Source organism: Nicotiana tabacum, chromosome 12, assembly GCF_000715075.1.
Source record: "Nicotiana tabacum cultivar K326 chromosome 12, ASM71507v2, whole genome shotgun sequence".
NCBI lineage: Eukaryota > Viridiplantae > Streptophyta > Magnoliopsida > Solanales > Solanaceae > Nicotiana > Nicotiana tabacum.
In genome coordinates, this window is record NC_134091.1 from 19,727,502 (window position 1) to 19,740,517 (window position 13,016).

Below are 13,016 nucleotides of genomic sequence, written 5' to 3' on the forward strand. Positions count from 1 at the left end.
GAGGCATAACTTGTGATATATTTGCATTATATTGTTGGTTGAGTTCATAGATTCCTCTAAGTAATCGAAAGAGGCTAGTTGAATTATTGATTAAATCTAGTTAGGAGAATAATCGAAAGAGGTTTTCCTAAAGACCGACTAAGCATTCTTGCTTATCTTCACAATGCTTATATTGGTTCATATTGAGAGGTTGAGACTTAATCGAGAGAAGAGTTTCTACCAAACAATTGTACTAATAATTAAGTGAATTTGAGAGACTCACTTGAACATTATAAGTGAATTATCTAGGGTTAAATTCCAGATAATTATCTTGCACCTATCCTATCAAAACCTCATTTTCTCTCATTGATATCTTCCTTTGCTTAGTCCTTGTTTCGATTGTCATTGGTCAATAGCTGTAGATTTTATATTCTTACTTAAATTTTATTATTAATCATATAAATCTCAACTATTGATCCTCCTGGATAGCAATCAAGCTAGAAACTACGAGAATACTATTTAAATTCCAATCCTCGTGAAAACGATATTATACTATACTATCTTTGACTAGCGAACACAATTTAAGTGTGTGTTTTGCGCTCGTCATCCACTAATACCGGCCGACTTAAGTTGTAGCAACAACAACATATACTCGATATATATATATATATATATATATATATATATATATATATATATATATATATATATATATATATGTGTGTGTGTGTGTGTGTGTGTGTGTGTGTGTGTGTGTGTGTGTGTGTGTGTGTGTGTGTGTGTGTGTGTGTGTGTGTGTGTGTGTATATAAATATATATTCAATTTAGGATGTTATATATACGTAGATTGTAAGAAACAATAATCTATAAGTGTTTGACCATTTTGACAACTAATACCAACCGATTTGTATATGTAACTTATTGACCATGAAGCCTGACGATCTCGCGGATGTAAATTTGAGCCAGCTGCTCGGAAGAATAAGTAGTCAGCTGACTTGGTCAGCCTATCCACAATTACCCAAATTGAATCAAACTTCCGCCGAGTCTGTAGGAGTCCAACAATGAAATCCATAGTGATCCGCTCCCATTTCCACTCCGGAATCTCTAACTTCTGAAGCAACCCACCCGACCGCTGATGTTCATACTTCACCTGCTGGCAATTTAGGCACCGATCCACATACTCCACTATGTCATTCTTTATTCTCCTCCGCTAGTAATGCTGCCTCAAGTCCTGATACATCTTTGCGACACCCGGATGAATGGAGTACCGCGAGCTATGAGCCTCCTAAAGAATCAACTTACGCAAATCATCTATATTAGGCACACATAGCATGCCCTGCATCCTCAATACGCCATCATCCCCAATAGTGACCTCCTTAGCATCACTGTGCTGGACCGTGTCATTAAGTACAAGCAGGTGGGGGTCATCATACTGACGCTCCATGATACGATTATAAAGAGAAGACCGAGAGACCAGACAAGCCAACACTCGACTCGGATCAGAATTATCCAATCTCACAAACTGGTTGGCTAAGGCTTGAACATCCAATGCTAAGGGTCTCTCTGCTGCTAGAAGATATGCTAAACTCCCCAAACTCTCTGCCCGGCGACTCAAAGCATCGGTCATCACATTGGCCTTCCCCGGATGGTACAAAATGGTGATATCATTGTCCTTAAGTAGCTCCAACCACCTTCGCTTATGCAAATTAAGATCCTTTTGCTTGAACAGATGCTGCAAACTCCGATGATTGGTGTAAATCTCACAAGGAACACCGTACAAGTAGTGGCACCAAATCTTCAGGGCATGAACAATAAATGCTAACTCAAGGTCGTGGATATGATAGCTCTTCTCATGCACCTTCAGTTGTCTAGACGCGTAGGCAATCCCCCTACCGTCGTGCATCAACACCGTGTCAAGACCTATCTGTGACGCATCACAATATACAGTGTAGGACCCTAAACCTGTAGGTAATACCAAAACTGGGGATGTAGTCAAATCCGTCTTGAGCTTTTGAAAGCTCTCCTCACATTCCTGTCCACTTGAACGGAACACCCTTCTGGGTCAGCCTGGTCATAGGTGTTGTAATAGATGAGAAACCCTCTACAAACTGACGGTAATACCCCGCCAAACCAAGAAAACTCCAGATCTCTGTAGTTGAGGACGGTTTGGGCCAACTATGCACTACTTCTATTTTCTTCGGATCCACCTGGATCCCATCACTCGATACTACATGACCCAAGAATTCCACTGAGTCTAGCCAAAATTCACACTTCAAAAACTTTGCATATAACTTCTTTTCTCTCAAGGTCTGAAGCACAGTCCTCAGGTGCTGCTCATGATCCTCCCGAGTCCGGGAGTACACCAGAATGTCGTCAATAAATACAATGACGAATGAGTCAAGATAAGGCCGGAACACACTGTGCATCAAGTGCATAAAAGCTGCTGGAGCATTGGTCAGCCCAAAAGACATCACAAGAACTCGTAGTGACCATAGCGAGTCCTGAAGGCAGTCTTCGGAATATCTGGCTCCCGAATCTTTAACTGATGATAGCTGAACGTAAATCAATCTTGGAAAACACTCTAGAACCCTGTAGCTGATCAAACAAATCATCAATACGAGGCAATTGATACATGTTCTTCACTGTAACTTTGTTCAACTGGCGGTAATCAATACACATCCGCATAGAACCATCCTTCTTCTTCACAAATAAGACAGGAGCACCCCAAGGTGACACACTGGGCCGAATGAAGCCCTTATCAAGCAACTCCTGCAAGTGCTCCTTCAACTCCTTCAATTAAGGAGGAGCCATATGATATGGAGGAATAGAGATGGGCTGAGTTCCCGACAATAAATCAATGCCAAAATCAATATCTTTATCGGGCGGCATGCCCCGAAGATCAGCTGGAAACACATTTAGATAATCCCTCACTACTGGAACTGACTCAACTGTAGGGGTATCGATACTAACACCTCTCACATAAGCTAGATACGCATCACACCCTTTCTCAACCATTCGTTGAGCTTTAAAAAATGAAATGACTCGGCTGGGACGCAGTGTTTTAAAAGGCGTGGGCGTAAAGGAAGGCGTTTTACATATGCCTCAGCGGGGCGTAAGCCTTATAGATATTGAGTTTTTAATATTTTATAAAATAATATAATGACAGTCAATATTTATAAACAGGTAAAATTGCATAAAAAATAAAGAAAACTATATATATGTGTGCTTCATCCCCACAAAAAACTAATCAAAACAATCTAATTATACGTTACTTACAAGCACAAGTAATTTGAGTCAAAGAATAAAGTTTTCTATATGGAGGAACAAAAAGGATGATTAACCTGCAATTTGAACTTTGAATTTGCTTCTATAAAGAAGAATGTAGTTCTCTTTGTATTTATAAAAAAATTTAAATATTCGTTGCTTTTGGGAGATATTAGCAGACTAGCGGACAAGATAAAAAATTGAGAAAACCATGAACTAGGGCTTAAATCAATAAAAAAGATCTTTACTTTTAAATTTAATATTTTTGAGTTCCTTTTTAAACCTTTTGAGTAATTACCAAACTGACTTTTGAGAATTTGGGTATTATATGAAGGACTAATTCAACAAATTTTATTTTAATTTGAAAAAGTCTATGGGGCTTACTCTTTACTAAAATAACGCGCCCCGAACGCCCGGGCGTACGCCCCAAATTGCGGGGCGTACGCCTCTTGAGACTTTCGCCCCGGGGCATTTTTGGTACGCCTCGCCCCGGGGCTCGCAGTATAATCTAAGGTACCTCTCCACTATAATCGCGGTAAACCTGACATAGCCAGCTTCACAGTCTTAGCGTGACAATCAAGAATAGCATAATGGGGTGACAACCAGTCCATGCCCAAGATAACATCAAAGTCTACCATGCTGAGTAATAATAAATCGGCTCTGGTCTTAAAACTACTAAGAGCAATCAAACACAACCTATACACGCGGTCCACAACAAGAGAATCTCCCACAGGAGTAGACACATAAATAGGGGAACTCAAGCAATCCCGAGATACGCCCAAATACGGGGCAAAATAAGAGACACATAGGAATACATAGAGCCTGGGTCAAATTATACCGACACATCTCTATGACAGACCGGAACAATACCTGTAATGACAGAGTCGGAAGCAACTGCCCTTGTACGAGTCGGAAGAGCATAATACATGGGCTGGCCTCCCCCTCTAGAGCGAGCTCGACCTCCCTGACCTCCACCTTGAGCTGGCTGAGCAGATGGGGCGGTAGCTGGTGCTGGAATCATATCTTGAGGACCCGGTGGTGCACGTGGTTGTGGAGAAGTCTTCGGAGGTGCACCCCTCCTAAGTCTGGGTCAATCCCTCACCATATGGCGGGTGTCGCCACACTCAAAATAACCCCTAGGAGGGCATGGCTGTTGTGACTGACTCGGGCAAAGTCTGTCGGACTGGCCGCTAAAAGCACCCCGAACATGAGGCACACTAGATACTGGCGGTGCATAATAAGACTCTTGGGGCCTAGCAGAGGCTAGAACACTACTGGCGACTGGAAGAGCTGAATGAATGGGGCGAATCACATAACCCCTACCATGGCAAGCTGCTGGGGCACGAGCTCCAGAATAAGAACCAGTCTAATTCTTAATGTATGTTAGGCTTACCTAGTCTTAGAGGTTAGGTGTCATCACGATATCCTAACGTGTGAATTTGGGTTGTGACAACTTGTTGATGAATTTTCCTTGGCGCAATGCATACAATGGAGAAGGTAACATGAGAACATAAAACATTGAATCAAAAAGACAATTGCCACAAAGGCTTACCATGATTCTTAGCCCTCCATCCCCATATTTCGGAGATATACTTATAGGATCTCTCAGCTATTGGGAAAGATGATAATAGTTTTTCAGTCTATTCTTCAATGGAGGAAAACTCGTTGGGGGCTTCAAAGACAGCTGCAATTTGGAAACCACAAGTCAAAAAATGGACATCGGATATCAACCCAAAATAAAGATAATATACTTATGCTTTTCGTTCTACCTTTCTAAAAAGGGTCGACACTTGGAGAAGATAAGTTCTCGGATTGGGACTTCGATAAATCGATTATACCATCCTTTATAATGATCGTCCATTCTGTTCACAAGTGTTCGCTTACGACAATGATGATGTTACCCTTAAAATGGCTTCGGAGCAAAAAGAAGGAGAAGATGCCGAAGGTAAAATCGTCAAACTCGCTAAGAATCAAAGACACACCACTAATCTCTAGATACTCATGCCATATTGAGCTAAGCAAATATTGAAGTACTGAGAAAAGCCTAGGTCCGAGAACGCTCATCGGACGTACTAAATCGGTTGAGGGACGAGTCAGAGGAAGAAGAAAATTCTGAGCTTGTGGCCCGAGTAAGACGCGACTCTGAGATGTCTCGAGCCATGTAGGCCATAGAAAAGGCAGTGGCTGAAGTCCCCTAGAGGGTCGAGACCGATTTGGCCCGACCCAGTGAGGTCGAAAAAGAAAATGTGACTGGTACGTCCCGGTCATAAGATAACGTACCCAAAGACGTGCCTGGGGTGATTCACATTTTTGGGACGCCCGCATTTACGGATTCTTTGATCAACGAGGCTCAGGCATTGAAGGCTAAACTCGAAGAAGGGGCGCAAGGAGCAACCTATCCTTACAATAATTTTTCTGATGGCCCGGACTCTACAACTTCGGAGGATGCTACCAGTTCGAGCGGCTTATCGGGTGCTACTAGGTTTTTATCGAGCCCAAAACTGGTGGTCAATTCCCAACCCTAAGTGTTAACCCCGACCGCATGCGGTCAATAATTCTTTATATCCCAGAGGATGCCCGGGTCTTCTCTGCCCCCGTGGTGGTTGCCAGCTAGCTTAGATGCTTGGTGACCGAGGAAGACCAGGCTGTGATGAATGCGGTGGAGGCGCCTTGCCTATTTAACGAGGCCCAACATGCTTTGAAGCTGTAAATAATTCTAACATCTTTCTTCGTGATTGCAGGCTTCGGTGTTGCATCATGAAGCTTTCTTCAGAATTCGGGAGGAGCATGAGGTTGAGGTCCGGGAACTCACCGAGAAGGGGGGGGAGACTTATAGGCTTCTAAGTGAGAGGCTCCGGGACGATTTAGAAGCGGCTCATAGTGAGCATATCGAGATGGCCGAGCATGTATTTTGAGTGCTTCACAATAGAGAATATAAATTGGAGATAGTAACTAACGATCCGATCCTGCAGGTCCGGCAAACGCTCGAACAGATCAGGCATCTCAAGACATAGATAGATGCGATATAAGACGAGGCTGAAGAGTTCAAGAAGAATATGGATATCTTAGCTTAGAAAAAGGAAACCGTCCAATCACAACTGGAGTCGGCCGAGACCCAGCTCCAAGCTGCAAAAGAGAAAGCCTCGGTGCAGGTCAAGAAAATGAGGAGCTTCAATCTCAACTGGACTTGGCAAATTCTGATAAGGAGAATTTGGACAATGAACTCGAAGTGGTCAAATCTGAGATGGTAGTGGACAACATCAAAGCCGATGCCAAAGTGGCCCAATTCAAGGTCGATGCTCAAGCCATTCGAGCGCATGCCAAGAGCATGGTGGATCATGCAAAATTGCAAGCTCGAAGGGAAGCCCTCGAGGGAGTTCATGCTCAAGGCTTCGATATTCTGGCCGAGATCGAAAATGCCAAAGCAGAAGAAACCAGGGCTCGGAAGCTAGCCTTTCCTGAGGAAGATTCCGAAAGCTTAAGCGAGTATGAAGACGGGGAAGATCCCGAGGATGGAGATGCTACCTCCGATGAAGACCAGGCTACTTAGGCCTTTATATAATTTTTTCTTTCTTTTGTATCTTTTTGAGGCCGTTTTGGCCTGTTGTAAAGCCATTTTGGCCTTTGTAAAAAATATTATTATATATACATAGGCTTTCTTCCCCTTTCGGCTCTCAAATTTTTCCTTTGATTTATTACTTGTATTCACAAAGGTCAAAATGCCTTGTCATGAAATAATAAGGTTGTGTTCGAGGGTTTGAACAATCCTTACCTTTATTGCCTTTCTGGGTTAAGGCGTTGTTGGGGTTCGATATTACCGAAGATTTTCCCCCGAAAATATCTTAATTTTATGACTTTGTCGAGGGCAGCCTTTAGAACCGTTTGTGAAAATTTTTCTTTTTCGAAGGCCTCGTTTTTGTTACATATTTCGGACATCTCCGAGCCGTGTTAATTTTGTTGTGGCCTTTTAGTTCATGAGCTTCCCATTGGGCTTGTTTTCTCGAGTTATTCGGGCTTGCCCGAGATAAAAGTCCCCGAGTGGGGTAGCCATGGCCTTTAGAAACCGGAGAGTTGCCTAATAGGTCTTTTGCCCCCGAGGCCCGGTGACTTGGACTGTTTGAGTGTTTCGGACGGCAGTCCCCGAGTGAGGGAGTGGTCATTTGTATTCTGGTTATGTATTGCCCTTGGGCTTGTTAATTTCAGAAGTACGAAACTCTTTAAGGGATGTAAAAAGGAAAAAATTTCAAACATAAGATGATTGCAAGGAAAGTACTTTTCTTTATTCTTGATCAAAACATTCATACATGCATACATGTTTTATGCCAGGGCTTGAGTGATCTACGTGGGCACGATTCGTTTTGATCGTTTGGCCCTTACAATAAATCCTATCTATCGAGGCCCTTTCTTTATGAAGTAGTTTCCTCGATAGAGTTAATATCCGAAGGTAATGCATATCCGAGGGTAGCCCCCAATATTCGAGGTCAATTACAAAGGAACCTCGAATATTGTTGAATTGATCTTCGATACCGATTCGTAACCGCACTTGATTCTAAGTTAGCACGATCCATTGTTGCCTCGTTAAAAACCTTGCCGAAAAACCCATTTGGGACAAAATCGGTCTAAGGAAAAAAGAGTGCAATATGTGTTTTCAGACCTAAAGACTTCATGCCGCTTTTCGTTGACCACCTACAAGTGTTAGTCTGAAATAAGAAGAAAATGAAATGGGGTCGTACCTTAGCAGTAATACCATGTTAGGTGAGATATTTTCCAATTGCTCGGTAGTTGTTCTCCATTCATCGTCCCAAGCTTGTAGGACCCTTTTCTCGGTGACCTCGAGAATTTGGTACGATCCTTCCCAATTCGGACCCAATTTCCCTTTGTTTGGATTCCGGGTGTTGAGGGTGACTTTCCTTAGCAACTAAGTCCCTGACATTAAAATATCGAAGATTGGCTCTTCGATTGTAGTATCTATCGATCTGTTGTTTTGGGCGGCCAAACGGACGAGGGCGACTTCACGCCTTTCATCCAATAGTTCCAAGCCCGTATTCATGGCCTCGTCATTTGATTCCTTTGTTGCATATCAGAACCTGATACTCGGTTCTACGACTTCGACCGGTATTAGAGCTTTGGCGCCATAAATCAATGAAAATAGGGTAGCCCCGGTATTGGATTTCGAGGTTGTGTGGTATGCCCAAAGAACTTCGGGCAGAATTTCCTTCCACTTTCCTTTGGCATCGGTTAGCCTTTTCTTAAGATTTTGGATGATGGTTTTGTTGGTTGATTCGACTTTCCCGTTCCCGCTAAAATGATAAGGTGTTGATAGGATTCTTTAGATCTTATGATCTTCGACAAATTTGGTTACTTTGTTGCCGATGAACTGTTTTCCGTTGTCACACACAATTTCGGATGGCATCCTGAACCGACATATGATGTGGTCGCAAATGAAGTCGATGACTTCTTTCTCCCTAACCTTTTCGTAGGCCCGTGCTTCAATCCACTTAGAAAAATAGTCAGTCATAAATAAAATAAATTACGCTTTACCTGCTGCCCATGGAAGAGGGCCAACGATGTCCATTCCTCACTTCATGAATGGCCATGGTGACAGGATCAAATGGAGTAGTTCCTCGGCTTGATGAATCATCTGTGAATGTCTTTGGTATTTGTCACATTTTCGAACAAACTCTTTCACATCTTTTTCCATGTCCATTGAGTAATAGCCGGCTATGATTACCTTTTGAACCAATGATTCGGCACCGAATGATTTCCGCAAGTACCCTCGTGAACTTCCCTCAGAACATACTCGGTATCTCCCGGTCCTAGACATATCGCAAGTGGACCATCGACCATTCTTCTGAACAAGGTTCCGTCCTCGGTCAAGCAGAATCAAACTGCCTTTGTGCGCAGGGCCCTCGACTCTTTAGGGTCTGCGGGTACTTTGCCGGTCCTCAAATATTCTATGTATTTATTCCTCCAATCCCAAGTTATGCTTGTAAAGTTTATTTCGGCGTGACCTTTCTCTACTACCGATCTCATGAGTTATACGACTGCCCACGATTTGAGTTTATCGTCCTCGACTGAAGAGCCTAAGTTTGTGAGTGCATCAGCATCACTATTCTGATGTCGAGGTACGTGCTGCAAGGTTCACTCTTTGAATCGATGTAATGTTACATGTAGCTTATCCATGTACTTTTGCATCCGTTCTTCTCTGACTTCGAACATCCCGTTAACTTGATTTACCACAAGGAGGGAATCACACTTAGCTTCGATCACCTCCGCCCTAGCTCTTCTCCAGTTCGAGACCTGCAATCATGGCCTTATATTCGGCCTCGTTGTTAGTCAATTTCACAGTTATAATGGATTGCATGACTATGTTGCCTGTGGGTGGATTCAGCACGATGCCAAGTTCGGACCCCGTTACGTTCGATGCACCATCCGTAAAGAGGGTCCAGATTTCCGAAGACGTCCCCGAGTTTACCAGTAACTCTTTTTCAACCTTGGGTATTAAGGCCGGCATGAAGTCAGCCACGAAATCTGTCAAAATTTTAGAGTTAATGGCCGCCCGGGGTCGATATTAAATATCGTACCTGTTGATTTCTACGGCCTACTTGGCTAGTCGCCCCGAGAGTTCGGGCTTATGCATTATAATTCGCAATGGGTAAGTTGTCACAACACATATAGGGTGGCACTGAAAGTGCAATTTTAGCTTCCTAGAGGCGCTTAGCAAAGCGATCGCCAGTTTTTCCAAGTGAGGATATCTAGTTTCGGCATCACCTAAGGTCCGGCTAACATAATAAATCGGAAATTGCGTACCTTGTTCTTCCCTAACTAGGACTCCACTTACCGCTATCTTTGATACTACCAAATAAAAGTATAGCTGTTTGTCCGCTTTCGATGTGTGAAGCAGTGGCGAGCTCGATAGGTACCGCTTGAGTTCTTCCAAGGCCCGTTAGCATCCGGGGTCCACGTGAAGTTGCTTTTCTTCTTCAACAACGAGAAACATCGATGAATCTTGTCGGAAGACCTTGAGATGAACCATCCCAGAGCAGCTATGCGCCCAGTTAGCCTTTGTACGACCTTCATATTGTCCACTACCGTGATATCCTTGATGGCTTTGATCTTGTCGGGGTTGATCTCAATTCCCCGGTTGGGTACCATAAACCCAAGAAATTTACCCGATCCGACCCCGAACGCGCATTTTTCCGGATTCAGCTTCATGTTGTATTTCTTGAGTATCATGAAGGTTTCCTGCAAATGCTTTAAATGGTCCTCTGCTTGCAAAGACTTAACTAACATATCATCAATGTAAACTTCCATAGATTTCCCTATTTGTTCTTCGAACATTCGGTTTATTAGGCGTTGGTAAGTGGCACCAACATTTTTAACCCAAATGGCATTACATTATAACAATATGTGTTGTACTTAGTGATGAAAGAGGTCTTTTCTTGATCATCCGGGTTCATTCGTATTTGGTGATACCCAGAGTAGGCATCGAGAAAGCTGAGGATCTCATGGTCGGCTGTGGCATCGATTATGCGATCGATGTTAGGCAATAGGAAAAGAGTCTTTGGGGCATGCCTTATTTAAATCCTTGTAATCCACACACATTCTTAGTTTATTCCCTTTTTAAAGGACTACTACTATGTTTGCTAGCCATTCCAGGTATTTGACTTCCCGGATGGACCCTATTTTAAGGAGTTTAGTTACCTCATCTTTGATGAAAGCATGCTTGATCTCGAACTGCGGTCTCCTTTTCTGCTTGACCGGATGGAACTTCGGGTCCAGGATTAGTTTGTGAGTGGTGATCTCTGGTGGAATCCCTGTCATATCGAGATGGGACCAAGCAAAACAATCCATATTAGCAATAAGAAATTGAATGAGTATTTTCCTGAGCTCGGGAGTTAATCTCGTGCCCAGGTATACCTTTCGATCGGGCAGATGTTCGATCAGTATGACTTGTTCCAACTCTTTGACCGTCAATTTGGTAGCATCGGAATCATCGAGAGCTATAAAGGATCGAGGAACCCCGTAATCATCGTCTTCGTCAATCCCTTGCTTGTCCGATTGGGTCGATGCTGGCATCGATGATTGCTATTTGGCTTCCTATTTTTCTTTTGAACCTGAGTCCTTTGCCGATGAGAATGTTGATATCGGAATTACTTCATCGAGGACAAACATTTCCTTTACGGCGGGTTTCTCCCCGTAAACCGTCTTTATCCCTTCTAGTGTTGGAAATTTTAATACTTGGTGAAGGGTCGAGGGCACATCCCTCATGTTGTGGATCAATGTCCTCCCAAGCAGGCCATTGTACCTCATGTCCCCTTCGATCACATAAAACTTAGTCTCCTGGATGATACCGACTATGTTTACCGGCAACGTTATTTCACCCTTAGTAGTTTCACAAGCCATGTTGAATCCGTTTAGCACCCGGGCCACAAGCACGATTTGGTCCTGTAGGCCGAGTTATTCTACGACCCTCGATCGAATGATGTTGGCCGAATTACCTAGATCAATTAACACACATTTAACTCGAGTTTTATTCATGAGTACAGAAATTACCAGTGCATCATTATGGGCATGCATGATTCCTTCTGCTTCATCGTCGTCGAAATATAAAGTTCCTTCCGGTATGTAATCTCAAGTCTATTTTCCCCTTGTGATAGATACTTTGGTGTGTTTTATCATCAGACCTTGAGGAACATCGACCCCTCCGATAATCATATGAATGACGTGTTGGGGATCATCTTGTTCATTCTGTTTATTGGAATCCCTGTTTCTGAAATGATTCTTAGCTCGGTCGCTTAGAAATTCTCGAAGATGCCCGTTGTTGAATAACCGTGCTATTTCTTCTCTCAATTGTCAACAATACTTTGTTATGTGGCCATGTGTGACATGATATACGTCTTATAGCTGATACGATGGCGGCTGCGTCAACACTAAAGTTGTACTCTGATAACCGAGGTGACTCTTTGGTTCTGATGGTCTTATCTAAGCCGTTCTTACTCATGAGCCCTCGAGAGCTCTGACCTCGATCACTTCTCCTTTCATTTCGTACATGATTCCGCCCAAGTCCGCCGCTCCCGCGATCTCCATTATATGGCTGATATCGTTCTCTGTTCGACCTCAGTTCGCGATCGATATCCCTCTTAACTCTTAATCCAGAAGGAGCCCCGAGTTGGTCATCTTCGACCCTGATCTTCAATTGATACTGATTATGTACATCGACACAAGTGACAACCGGTATTCTATCAATTTCTACTTCAACTGCTGCGAAGCCACCGAGCTTTGAACATTGAGTCCTTGGGTGAAAGCTTGAACTGATGAATCGTCGGCGACTGGTGGCAGGTCCATCCGTTCTATTTGGAATTGCGACATGAATTCTCTAAGCATTCCGTAGTCCTTCTGCCTTACCTTGAAAAGGTCTGATTTCCTGGTTTCGACCTTGATGGCTCCGGCGTGAGCCTTTACGAAAGAATCTGCAAGCATAGCAAAAGAATAAATAGAGTTGGGTGGTAAATTGTGGTACCATATCATAGCTCCCTTTGATAGGGTCTCCCCGAATTTCTTCAATAACACGGATTCTGTCACGCCCCAAAATCGAGAAGCGCGACCGGTGCTCAACCGAGTGAACTCGACCGGCGCTCAATCGATTGAACCCGACCGAGCAAGCACTGTTACATTTATGTATACCCAAACTCATCCACAAATAGAGATAATATATATTACCATTAATTAGACGAAAATGTGTTCATGTCTACAATATCAATTCATTTCCA